The following is a 12,402-nucleotide window of genomic DNA, read 5'->3' on the forward strand; positions in this document are numbered from 1 at the left end:
CAACGGAAATGGATAGATTAAGAACAACAGGGATGAGCAAAGATGGAAAACTACCTAAGACTTTTTTTTCAGTGATAAAGAACTGTAACTTGATTGACATCTGGAGACTTAGACATCCCCTGGAGAAACAATTTACATTTTACTCTAAGTCAAATCAATCCATGTCGAGAATAGATCAAGTATGGGTCTCGAACGAATTAACTCCAAGAATCACAGACATTGAAATTCAACCAAGAGTGATTTTGGATCATAGTGCAATAAAATTTGAATTAAAAGGTTATGAGGAAAAAACCTTTAGATGGACCACCTTTTAGATGATCAAAAAGTTTTGGATAGTGCACGAAGGTGTTTGATGGACTATTTTGTAAATAACTGCAATAAGGAGACAAAAATGAACACGGTATGGGATGCCAGCAAGGCCGTGATGAGAGGTTTCTTTATCCAGCAAAATGCCTTGAAAAACAAAAATAGAGAGAAAGTAAAGAAGGAAATTTTGAGACAAATAACAGAGAATGAACAAAAATTGATAAAGAAACCTAATAATGAGAAGATAAAACAGAACATAAAGACTCTACAAACACAATTTGCAATGATAATAAACAAAGAAGTAGAAGGAAATATAAAAAGGTTGAGACAGAGAAATTTCGAGTTCGTGAATAAATCAGGAAAATGGCTGGCATGGCAGATAAAGAAAAGAAAGGAACAAAACACAGTGAATAAGATCATCATTGAAGGTACCGAGATAGATAATCCGAAAGAGATTAGAAAAGGATTCCTGGACTTTTACAGACACCTATATAGTGTTACGAAAAAGGAGCAATGCAGCAGCGAGCTGCAGCTGGCTGGAAAGCCAAACAGGATGTTGATGTTTGGGACTGTACCGTGGGAAAAAAGGGACAGTCTATTCACTGTACTGAGCACCGGATGTTAGCTCAGAGTGTCATCTGACCTGTACTGGAAGTACAGGGGTGGAGTCTCTCTCTCTGCTGTTGGTGTTTGGAGAGTGCAGACGTGTTTCTCTGTACTGCTGCATAGACAGAAATAAAGGCATGTAAATACATTTCTGTCTGTCTCTTTCCCCTTCCTGGGGAAGGCAGGGAGGAGGGCAGAGTGGTGTGTTCTTCTCACGTTTGAGGAGGATCGCCGATAGAGACCTCACCTGCATCCTGCCGGGAGCCGCAGACAGGGAGGTCAACAAGGAACTCAAGCCAGGTGCCTGGAGAGTGGCAAATTCCTCTGACAAGGCTTAAGATTCCAACATATAGAAGTAAAGGCAAGAACAACATGAGAAAAATAGAAAGATTTTTAAAGGATAAAGAGGTGCAGAAGATCCCAACGGAAAAAAAAGATAATTTGAAGGCCCCGATTGAAACGGAAGAAATAAAAGAGGCAATAAAAGAGATGAAAAAAGGGAAAGCTCCAGGTCCAGATAGATTTACAGCTAGTTACTATAAAGAAATGAAAGGCATCCTAATTGTACCTATGAAAGAAGTCATGAATAACATTATGAGAAATAGAGAAATCCCAGAAACATGGAAAGAGGTGTATATTACATTCATTCCAAAACAAGACTCAGATTTAATGCAACTTAAAAATTACAGGCCTATTTCATTGTTAAACACTGACTACAAAATTTTTGCAAGTATTTTAGCAAATAGAATTAAAAAGGTTCTACGAGAAATTATACACAAGGATCAGACAGGTTTCCTTCCTGGCAGACAGATGAAAGATAATATAAGAAATATAATTAATATTTTAGAATATCTGAATGCCAGGAATGAGAAACAAGCTATGATGATTTTTGTGGATGCTGAAAAGGCCTTTGGTAATATATCATGGGATTTTATGTTAAAGAATTTAGAACATATGGAAGTGGGTAAGGAATTTTTTAACGGAATAAAAGCAATATATACAGAGCAGAAAGCAAAGTTGATAGTAAACAATATTATGACAGAAGATATAAAAATAAACAAGGTACAAGACAGGGATGCCCGTTATCGCCACTATTATTCATCTTGGTTCTGGAAGTTTTGTTAAAGTCAATAAGGAAAAATGAAGAAATAAAAGGGGTGACTGTGGGTAAAAATGAATATAAAGTTAAAGCGTTTGCAGATGATCTGGTAATAACAGTGGAGGAACCACTGGGAAGTGTTGAAATAGTACTAGAAGGAATAGATCAATTCGGTCAAGTTGCAGGGTTTTATTTAAATAAAAAGAAGACAAAAATTATTGCGAAAAATATGAAACAAGAACCAATAGAGGTAATGCAACAACAAACTGGAATAGAGGTGGTGAACAAAGTGAGATATTTAGGAATTTGGTTAACCCCCAGAAATATAGATTTGTTTCAAAAAAATTATATAACTGTGTGGAGTGGTATAAAAAGGGATTTGGAGGTGCTACCAAAGATGTTATTTTTATTTCAATCACTCCTGATAATTAAGGGGACATCAATATTTAAAGAATGGCAAAAGATAATATCAAGGTATATCTGGCAGGGTAAGAAGCCAAGGATTCAGTTTAAGTTACTAACAGATGCGAAGGAAAGAGATGGCTTCGCCCTGCCAGATTTGAAACTATATTATGAAGCATCTTGCTTATGCTGGTTAAAGGAGTGGATTAAATTAGAAAATGGAGAATTGTTGGATCTGGAAGAGTTTGATAATAGATTTGGTTGGCACGCCTATATATGAAAAGAAGAAAATTCATAAAGGGTTTGAAAACCACATCTTCCGAAGGTCGTTAATATATGTATGGGACAGGTATAAAAATTTGTTGGAATTTAAACTCCCCCACTGGATTTCACCCTTAGAAGTGATGAGCGTAAAAAAGATCAATATGAGGGGGAGGTGGATAACATATGGAGAATTGACAGTTAAAGAAGGGGGGAAATGGAAAATGAAACCCTATGAAGAAGTAAAAGAATTTGTCTATGATTGGTTGCATTACTATCAGGTCTGTGAAATGTTTAAAAAAGACTGTAAAATGTATGGATATGGAGAAAAAGAATCAAAATTTCAACTAGAGATATTGAATAATGAGTATAAAAATTTGTCTAAAATGTATAAAATGTTGCTGGAGTGGTATACAAAAGAAGAAGAGGTTAAATCAGTAATGATACATTGGGCCAGAGATTTTGGTTATAATATACAATATGATGAATGGTCAAAATTATGGAATGAAAGACTAAAATTTACGGCATGTACTGCGTTAAAGGAAAATGTGATGAAAATGGTATATAGACGGTATATAACGCCAGTAAAACTAGCTAAAATGTACAAAACATGTAATAAGTGTTAGAAATGTAAAGAAAAAGAAGGGGCATTCTATCATATGTGGTGGGAGTGTAAAAAGGTGAGAGGCTTCTGGGAAATGATATATAATGAATTGAAAAAGATGTTGAAATATACGTCTATTAAGAAACCGGAGACCTTCTTATTGGGATTGGTAGGAAATGAGATAAGTGAGAAAGATTGTAAACTTTTTCAATACGCAGTTAAAGCAGCGAGAATACAGTGGTACTGTACCTTGGTTCTCAAACGTAATCTGTTCCAGAAGTCCGTTCCAAAACTAAGGCACACTTTCCCATAGAAAGTAATGCAAAATTGATCAATCCATTCCAAACTTTTAAAAACAACCCCTAAAACAGCAATTTAACATGAATTTTATTATCTAATGAGACCATTGATTCATAAAATGAAAGCAATAAACAATGTACTGCAGTCACACAATCAATCAGTAGCTGAACTGGGTTCCACGCAGTCACAAAAATAAAACAAAAAAGAGCCACAAAAACACAAAATAAATAGCAAAACCAGACAGACCTCAGCGTTATCACTCAAATCGGAAGCGTGGCACTCAAAAAAGAGCACGTTTGGCTTCCGAAAAAAAGTCCACAAAAGTGTTTGAGTTCCAAGTTGTTTGAGTACCAAGGCGTTTAAGAACCAAGGTACCACTGTACATGTTACATGATATGTTTTTTCAGGTTGCATCCCGCAGCGACCCGGAAGTACTGGAAAGGGTTACTTCCGGGTTTTGCTGCTCGCGCATGCACAGAAGCGCTAAATCGTGCTTCACGCATGCGCACAAGCGCCAAATCGCACCACATACCTGTGCAGATACAGCGCTTTAGGTTGTGGGCTTTTCATGTTGTGAATGGGCCTCCAGAACAGATCCTGTTCGCAACCAGAGGTACCACTGTATATCACAAGCTAGAGAAAGAAGTCTCTGAGCTTGTTGTTGTTGTTGTTTAGTCGTTTAGTCATGTCCAACTCTCCGTGACCCCATGGACCAGAGAACGCCAGGCACTCCTGTCCTCCACTGCCCCCCGCAGCTTGGTCAGACTCATGCTGGTAACCTCGAAAACACTGTCCAACCATCTCGTCCTCTGTCGCCCCCTTCTCCTTGTGCCCTCCATCTTTCCCAACATCAGGGTCTTCTCCAGGGAGTCTTCTCTTCTCATGAGGTGGCCAAAGTACTGGAGCCTCAGCTTCAGGATCTGTCCTTCCAGTGAGCACTCAGGGCTGATTTCCTTCAGAATGGAGAGGTTTGATCTTCTTGCAGTCCATGGGACTCTCAAGAGTCTCCTCCAGCACCATAATTCAAAAGCATCCATTCTTCGGCGATCAGCCTTCTTTATGGTCCAGCTCTCACTTCCATACATCACTACTGGGAAAACCATAGCTTTAACTATACGGACCTTTGTTGGCAAGGTGATGTCTCTACTTCTCAAGATGCTGTCTAGGCCTGTCATTGCCCTTCTCCCAAGAAGCAGGCGTCTTTTAATTTCGTGGCTGCTGTCACCATCTGCAGTGATCATGGAGCCCAAGAAAGTAAAATCTCTCACTGCCTCCATTTCTTCCCCTTCTATTTGCCAGGAGGTGATGGGACCAGTAGCCATGATCTTCGTTTTTTTGATGTTGAGCTTCAGACCATATTTTGCACTCTCCTCTTTCACCCTCAATAAAAGGTTCTTTAATTCCTCCTCACTTTCTGCCATCAAGGTTGTGTCATCTGCATATCTGAGGTTGTTGATATTTCTTCCGGCAATCTTAATTCCGGCTAGGGATTCATCCAGCCCAGCCTTTCGCATGATGAATTCTCTCTGAGCTTAGTGTGAAGGAAATGTGTGGTGTCCTGTAAGAGTAATAGGCCAGGAATTAACTGGGAGGCTAAGGCTGAGCCAGGAGAAGTAGAAGCTGTGAGGATATGGTCTACTTAGGTCTCATTCCAGTCTGGAGGGGAGAGATTATTCTACAAAAAAAGAGAAGACTCCCAAACCAGGGATCCCTTGGGTCTGTTACTTGGAGTACCTCGGGAGTAGGGTTGTCAAAGGGGTGTGTTACTGACAGGAAGTACCACCTTGTTTAAGAACCAAAGTATTAAGCAGCAACAACTGAGAAAGAACTGAAGTGAAATAACATTATAATCTGAAGTATCCTACGTTTTACCCACTTTGCATCATAAACTTCCTTTGTTTAATAAAATATTTATTGTTTATTTGATCAAATCGTGCCTGAGACTCCAAATCATTAACTTTCCCTCACACAAGTCTCCCACTAGATAATCTGGGGTAATTTATAGAAATTGGTGTCATTGGTGTACTGTGAGGTGGGGGCACTGCATTCAGGTGAAGGCAGGCCCAACTATTCAGTTTACGAACTCCACAAAACCGGAAGAAATGTTCCAGTTTGCGAACTTTACCTTGGTCTACGAATGGTGGAAGGGCACCGGCGGTGGGAGGCCTCATTATGGAAAGCATGCCTCGGTTTAAGAATGGACTTCAGGAACGGATTAAGTTCATAAACCGAGGTACCACTGCATTAGGAAGCAACGCTCTGCAAAAATGTGTACAGTGGGACCTCAGATTACATACGCTTCAGGTTACAGACTCCACTAACCCAGAAATAGTACCTCGGGTTCAGAACTTTACTTCAGGATGAGAACAGAAATCGTGCTCCAGCGACGCAGCAGCAGGAGGCCCCATTAGCTAAAGTGGTGCTTCAGGTTAAGAACAGTTTCAGGTTAAGAACGGACCTCCAGAACAAATTAAGTACTTAACCCGAGGTACCACTGTATATATATGGGATGCAGGTGGCGCTGTGGGTTAAAGCCTCAGCGCCTAGGACTTGCCGATCGAAAGGTCGGCGGTTCGAATCCCTGCGGCGGGGTGCGCTCCCGCTGCTCGGTCCCAGCGCCTGCCAACCTAGCAGTTCGAAAGCACCTCCGGGTGCAAGTAGATAAATAGGGACCGCTTACCAGCGGGAAGGTAAACGGCGTTTCCGTGTGCGGCTCTGGCTCGCCAGAGCAGCGATGTCACACTGGCCACGTGACCCGGAAGTGTCTCCGGACAGCGCTGGCCCCTGGCCTCTTAAGTGAGATGGGCGCACAACCCCAGAGTCTGTCAAGACTGGCCCGTACGGGCAGGGGTACCTTTACCTTTTTACTTACCACTGTATATGAAGCAAGATTGCATACGCATTTGTTTATGGTATGAGAAATTCGCACTCAAATGCTGGTGAATTATCACAATAACTTTTTATTCCAGCAAAGCACAGAACGATGTGGATATGTGAAGAACTGAGTTTAAGATTGGGGAAATCAGAGAAAATGATAAAAATGGAAGCAGACAGGTTCATCCATACTCAAGTGACGTTGGGGCTGTGCAGGCAAGCCATGCCAACATGGTAATGGTCAGAATTCTGACAGGCCCAAGCTCCTTCTCCCGGTGTGTATACGTTGATATAGGTAAACAGCCCTTTCTCATGTGCATCAAAACACAAGGATGACAGCGGGTGTGATCACGAGGCATATGGCCCAGTTCTCAATGAGACAATAAACCTATGTCTGGACTTTCAGAGTGCAGGTGGGGGTTCACATGATGATGGAACACATATCCATGCAAGTTGGGAGTGAAATCTTTGAGATATGCAGTGCTTTAGAACTGTGGGCATGTCTATGATTTTGGTAGGCATTCAATAGTTCATGTCTCCAACATTCTCAAATGCCAAGTTCAACTGCCCAATACAGTCAAATGTTAAATAATAATAATAATAATAATAATAATAATAATTTATTATTTATACCCCGCCCATCTGGCTGAGTTTCCCCAGCCACTCTGGGCGGCTTCCAATCAAGTGTTAAAAACAATACAGCATTAAATATTAAAAACTTCCCTAAACAGGGCTGCCTTCAGATGTCTTTTAAAAAGAAGATAGCTGCTTATTTCCTTCACATCTGAAGGGAGGGCGTTCCACAGAGTGGGTGCCACTACCGAGAAGGCCCTCTGGCTGGTTCCCTGTAGCTTTGCTTCTCTCAATGAGGGAACCACCAGAAGGCCCTCGGCGCTGGACCTCAGTGTCCGGGTAGAACGATGGGGGTGGAGACGCTCCTTCAGGTATACAGGACCGAGGCCGTTTAGGGCTTTAAAGGTCAGCACCAACACTTTGAATTGTGCTCAGAAACGTACTGGGAGCCAATGCAGATCTATTAGATGTCGCCTATCAGGCACTGTCAACTGTTGAAATAAAAAATTCTCATCAGGTGCAAATGCAGGTTATCAAAAATGGTCAGTGAATGCTTGCAAATACTTGACTATTTGGAGAATATCTGATAAGCATTTGGCGTCAAAATTTACAGAGGGGAATCGCAGGGAAGCAACGTTCATTGTAGGAGCAGAGATTAACTGTGCCGTTGCTGAGGTTTTGTGCTTATTTTAATTTGAGACCTTAATATTTCCTGTGCCCTTAAAATTCGCTGCCAGACCCTCCACGGTCAAACTCCCTGCATCCATGCTAAAATAGAAACAGTGCCAACTTCATCCATTGACTTGCTACAACTCATTCCAGCTCCCATGCAAGAGACACTGTTGTATAATCCTCGCCTCTCCACTGTGTGGTCTTATTTTGGGTTCTGTCATGCAGACAGTAGCAAGGTCAGACAGGTCATCAGAATGCTAATAAGAAATCTGATTGATGATTGTGTGCCAAAGAAGTGAATGGGATATTTAATTTGACGACTATGTGCCAAAGAAATGAATAGGATATTTAATTAATGTCTCCTGCTCTTTGAGAGAGCAAGTTCCCCTTAATTCCTGTTCTTTCCCTGCTGCTCTGTTTTTTACTCCGCCCCAAACCCCCCCCCCACCCATCCCAAAGTTTTCCAAACAACACAGAGAGAACTTCAAAGACAGACATGGCTGGGTTTTTTAAAACTTTAGCTTGGTTTGTTGGTTCTCCCTTTGTTTAGAAGAGCAGTCAGGCCCACATCCAAAGCCGAAAAATAAAAGGACATCTTGTTCAATGAGAACTGGGATAGTTAAAAAAAAAAATCCTCTCCACAGTGGGACAATTAACTACTTAAGTTCTGGATTTATAAAGGATGCATGCAGCAAAAAGCTTACTGTTTCCCCCTCTGAAGTGAGGTGCTTTAGCAGCCAGAGTCTTTGGAAGTCAGAGAACGAAAGGCAGGAATCGGGAGCAATTGAATTTACATATTTGCCACTTTTGTGAGGGAGAGGAGGAGCTTGGACTTTCCATTCAAAGTGGTTTGCCAGAGAGTAGTTGGCAACTAAGGATTTTAGACAACGTGGTGCCTTCCAGACGTTGTTGGACTACAACTCCCATCATCCCAGCCATCGTGGCCAAGATGGGACTTGTAGTCCCAGCAACAGCTGGAGGACACCATATTGACTTTCTGTGTGCATGGGGACAGCTAAAGCCACTTCATAAATGGGGCTCACCAATAAATATTATATTTAGGTATTTATTACATTTTTCTGTGTCATGCACAGTTTGTTAAGTATGGTGATTTAATTTACTGAAATTGGGGGTGATTAAATGCATTGCTGTGTATTTAATTCTGGAATGTTCCCCAGTAACTCTCATGTGATTGGTTAACTTTGGCCACATGGGAAGTATCTTATTACATTCTCCATTTTGTTTTGTGCATGAGTGACTTGACTGTAAGGGCTGCATCTCCATGAACACTGAAGGAAGAAGAGATCATGTTAGATAACTCTCTCTCTCTCAACATAATAGAGGAGAGGATTGCTAATGTTTCTGTGTCAACATATGTGACAGAAAGAAGTACAGAAGTTGATGTTTTCCCAAAGAAGCATGAAGGAGAAGTCTGCTGGAAGGAGAAAGTGGAAACTTCTCAGAAGCAGCTGCATGGCCTAGCTGGGTCATGTGCAGAAGGCCGAATGTAAATACTGGAAGGAGAAAAAGACGGGGTTTTGTTTGAATGTTTAAGGGAGAAGCTGTAATCTTCAACTTAGAAAAAACAAGCCCATGCTTGGATAAGCATGCGAATGCAAATACTTTGCATATATTCTTCTTTGCAAGGGACACGGGTGACGCTGTGGGTTAAACCACAGAGCCTAGGACTTGCCGATTAGAAGGTCGGCGGTTTGAATCCCCGCGACGGGGTGAGCTCCCATTGCTCAGTCCCTGCTTCTGCCAACCTAGCGGTTCGAAAGCACGTCAAAGTGCAAGTAGATAAATAGGTATCGCTCCAGCGGGAAGTTAAACGACGTTTCCATGCGCTGCTCTGGTTCGCCAGTAGCGGCTTAGTCATGCTGGCCACATGACCCGGAAGCTGTACGCCGGCTCCCTTGGCCAATAAAGCGAGATGAGCTCCGCAACCCCAGAGTCGGTCACGACTGGACCTAATGGTCAGGGGTCCCTTTACCTTTACCTTATATTCTTCTTTAGCTATATGTTCTGCAAGCAAAAGCTTTCGAATAGTTTAACAAGTGTTTGGACAGTGTTTTAAGTTCAAGGAAAGAGTCAGTATTGCACATGATTTGACTTCCTAACTGCAGTTTTGCTACTCGGCCAACATGCTTCTTCCCCCTCCTCATTCAGTCCCCAAAACAACCCTGTGAGGTGGGTTAGGCTCAGAGGGAGTAAATGGCACAGGATCACACCCCGTGAGCTTCATAGCCACGAAGGGATTCGAACCCTGGTCTCTCCCGTGTCCAAGCCCGACACTCTAACCACTGCACCACACAGGCTCTCTTGTGGTCTGTCTTAAGAAACAAAAGCATACTGATGGTGTTCTTTCATTGCAGAAGAAGGCTCTTTTCGGCTTGTCAGCTTGTATTTCGTTGATTGGGCTGTGTGCTCAATCACTATTTGTTGAGGGTCTCTCTTTCTTTTTCTTTTAAAAGAACCTGATTTGGTCTCCACTGTCGCCAACAACTATGGTCTCTCTCCTCCCCCCCCCCCCAGCTCCCACCATACTGAAGGCACGGGAGACCTTTGGAAGGGTTAATAAACAAACAACTTTAAACAAATGCATTGACCAAAAAAAGGGGGGGAGGGGAGAACGAGGAAAGAAAGTATGGGAACCGAGAAAGAGCGAAGGAGAAAATCTCACATCAAACATAGAGCGCTTAAAGGAAACGGGGAGGAAAAAAAGACTGAGAAAAGACCAGCTAGTTAATGCAGGACAGCTAATAAAAGGGGGAAGAACTGACGTTAAGAACACATTTGCATGTCTATTGGGCACTTGGGAAATGCTGATAAAACTGGCTTTATTTTTCAGCAGAATTCAGGAAATCTCACCCACAACATCTGTGCATAGACACAAAAGAGAACATCGGCGTTGTTGCAGCGTTTCAGGTCCGAGACCATCGCACGAGTGACAATGTCAGACTCATGTGTGCGTGTAGATCTGTGCAGCTCTTATCTCTCGATCCTGCCAGCAACGAAAATGGGAACATGGCGGTGGCTCCTATTCCCTTTCCTGGAAGGCTGGAGGGCCAAAACGCATTGCCAACGAATTATTTCTGAGCCACAGAGCTGGGAACGTGCCTGAAGCTTCACTCTCCCACACTTCCCCTTGTCTGAAATGGCCACCTTTATTTCGCTAACTACTTTCAATGGCTGCAACGGCCATTTTAATTTTAATGATCTATGGATATCTATATAAAGATAACTATAAACCAAAGCATAGAATTGTAGAGTTGGAAGGGACTCCCAGGGTCTCCTTGTCCAACTCTCTGCCATGCAGAAATCACAGCTAAAGAACCCCGGACACATAACCATCCAACATCTGCTTAAAAACCTCCAAGGAAGGAGAGTCCACCACCTTCTGAGGGAGTCCATTTCACTGCTGATCAGCTCTTACCATCAGAAAGTTCTCCCTGATGTTTAGTTGGAATCTGCTTTCCTGTAACTTGAATCCATTCATTCGGGTCCTGCCCTCCAAAGCAGGAGAAAACAAGATTGCTCCACCTTCCACGTGGTAGCCCTTCAGATATTTGAAGACGGCTTTCATATCACCTCTCAAATCTACTCCAGGCTGTTGTTGCTTAGTCGTTTAGTCATGTCCAACTCTTTGTGACCCCATGGACCAGAGCACGCCACGCACTCCTGTCTTCCACTGCCTCCTGCAGTTTAGTCAAACTCATGCTGGTAGCTTCGAGAACACTATCCAACCATCTCGTCCTCTGTTGTCCCCTTCTCCTTGTGCCCTCCATCGTTCCCAACATCAGGGTCTTTTCCAGGGAGTCTTCTCTTCTCATGAGGTGGTCAAAGTACTGGAGCCTCAGCTTCAGGATCTGTCCTTCCAGTGAGCACTCAGGGCTGATTTCCTTCAGAATGGGTCGGTTTGATCTTCTTGCAGTCCATGGGACTCTCAAGAGTCTCCTCCAGCACCATAATTCAAAAGCATCCATTCTTCGGCGATCAGCCTTCTTTATGGTCCAGCTCTCACTTTCATACATCACTACTGGGAAAACCATGGCTTTAACTATACGGATCTTTGTTGGCAAGGTTGTCTCTGCTTTTTAAGATGCTTTCTAGATTTGTCATTGCTTTTATCCCAAGAAGCAGGCGTCTTTAATTTCGTGACTGCTGTCACCATCTGCAGTGATCATGGAACCCAAGAAAGTACTTCTCCAGGCTAAACATACCCAATTCCCTCAGCCATTCCTATTCAGGCTTGGTTTCTAGATCCTTGATCATCTTGGTTGCCCTCCTCTGCTCCATTCCACATTTTCTTTTTTAAAAAGGCTTAGTCCCACTGAGGTGGTATACCTACTTATTTGGACTATATCACTTGATGCAATAGTCAATTGTATAATCAATGGCTGCTAGCCATGTCTATGTTCTACCTTCCGTGCTGAATGCCAGATGCTGGAAGCCACAGTGTTCTTGGGCTCAGGTCCTGCTCATGGGCTGGCCACTGTGAGAAGAGGATGCTAGACAAGATGAGCCTTTGGTCTGATCCAGCAGGGATCTTGTGTTCTTCGGGCGACTGTAACTGGGGGTTCACCTGATAGAATGTGCCTCCATACACAGGGCCGGATTTAGGTTTGATGTGGCCCTAAGCTACTGAAGGTAGTGGGGCCCTTTATATGTCCAGCTGCCCTTTGTAAACAACAAATTGTTGCTG

Source organism: Podarcis cretensis (genome assembly GCF_951804945.1).
Source record: "Podarcis cretensis genome assembly, chromosome: 4".
Classification (NCBI taxonomy): domain Eukaryota; kingdom Metazoa; phylum Chordata; class Lepidosauria; order Squamata; family Lacertidae; genus Podarcis; species Podarcis cretensis.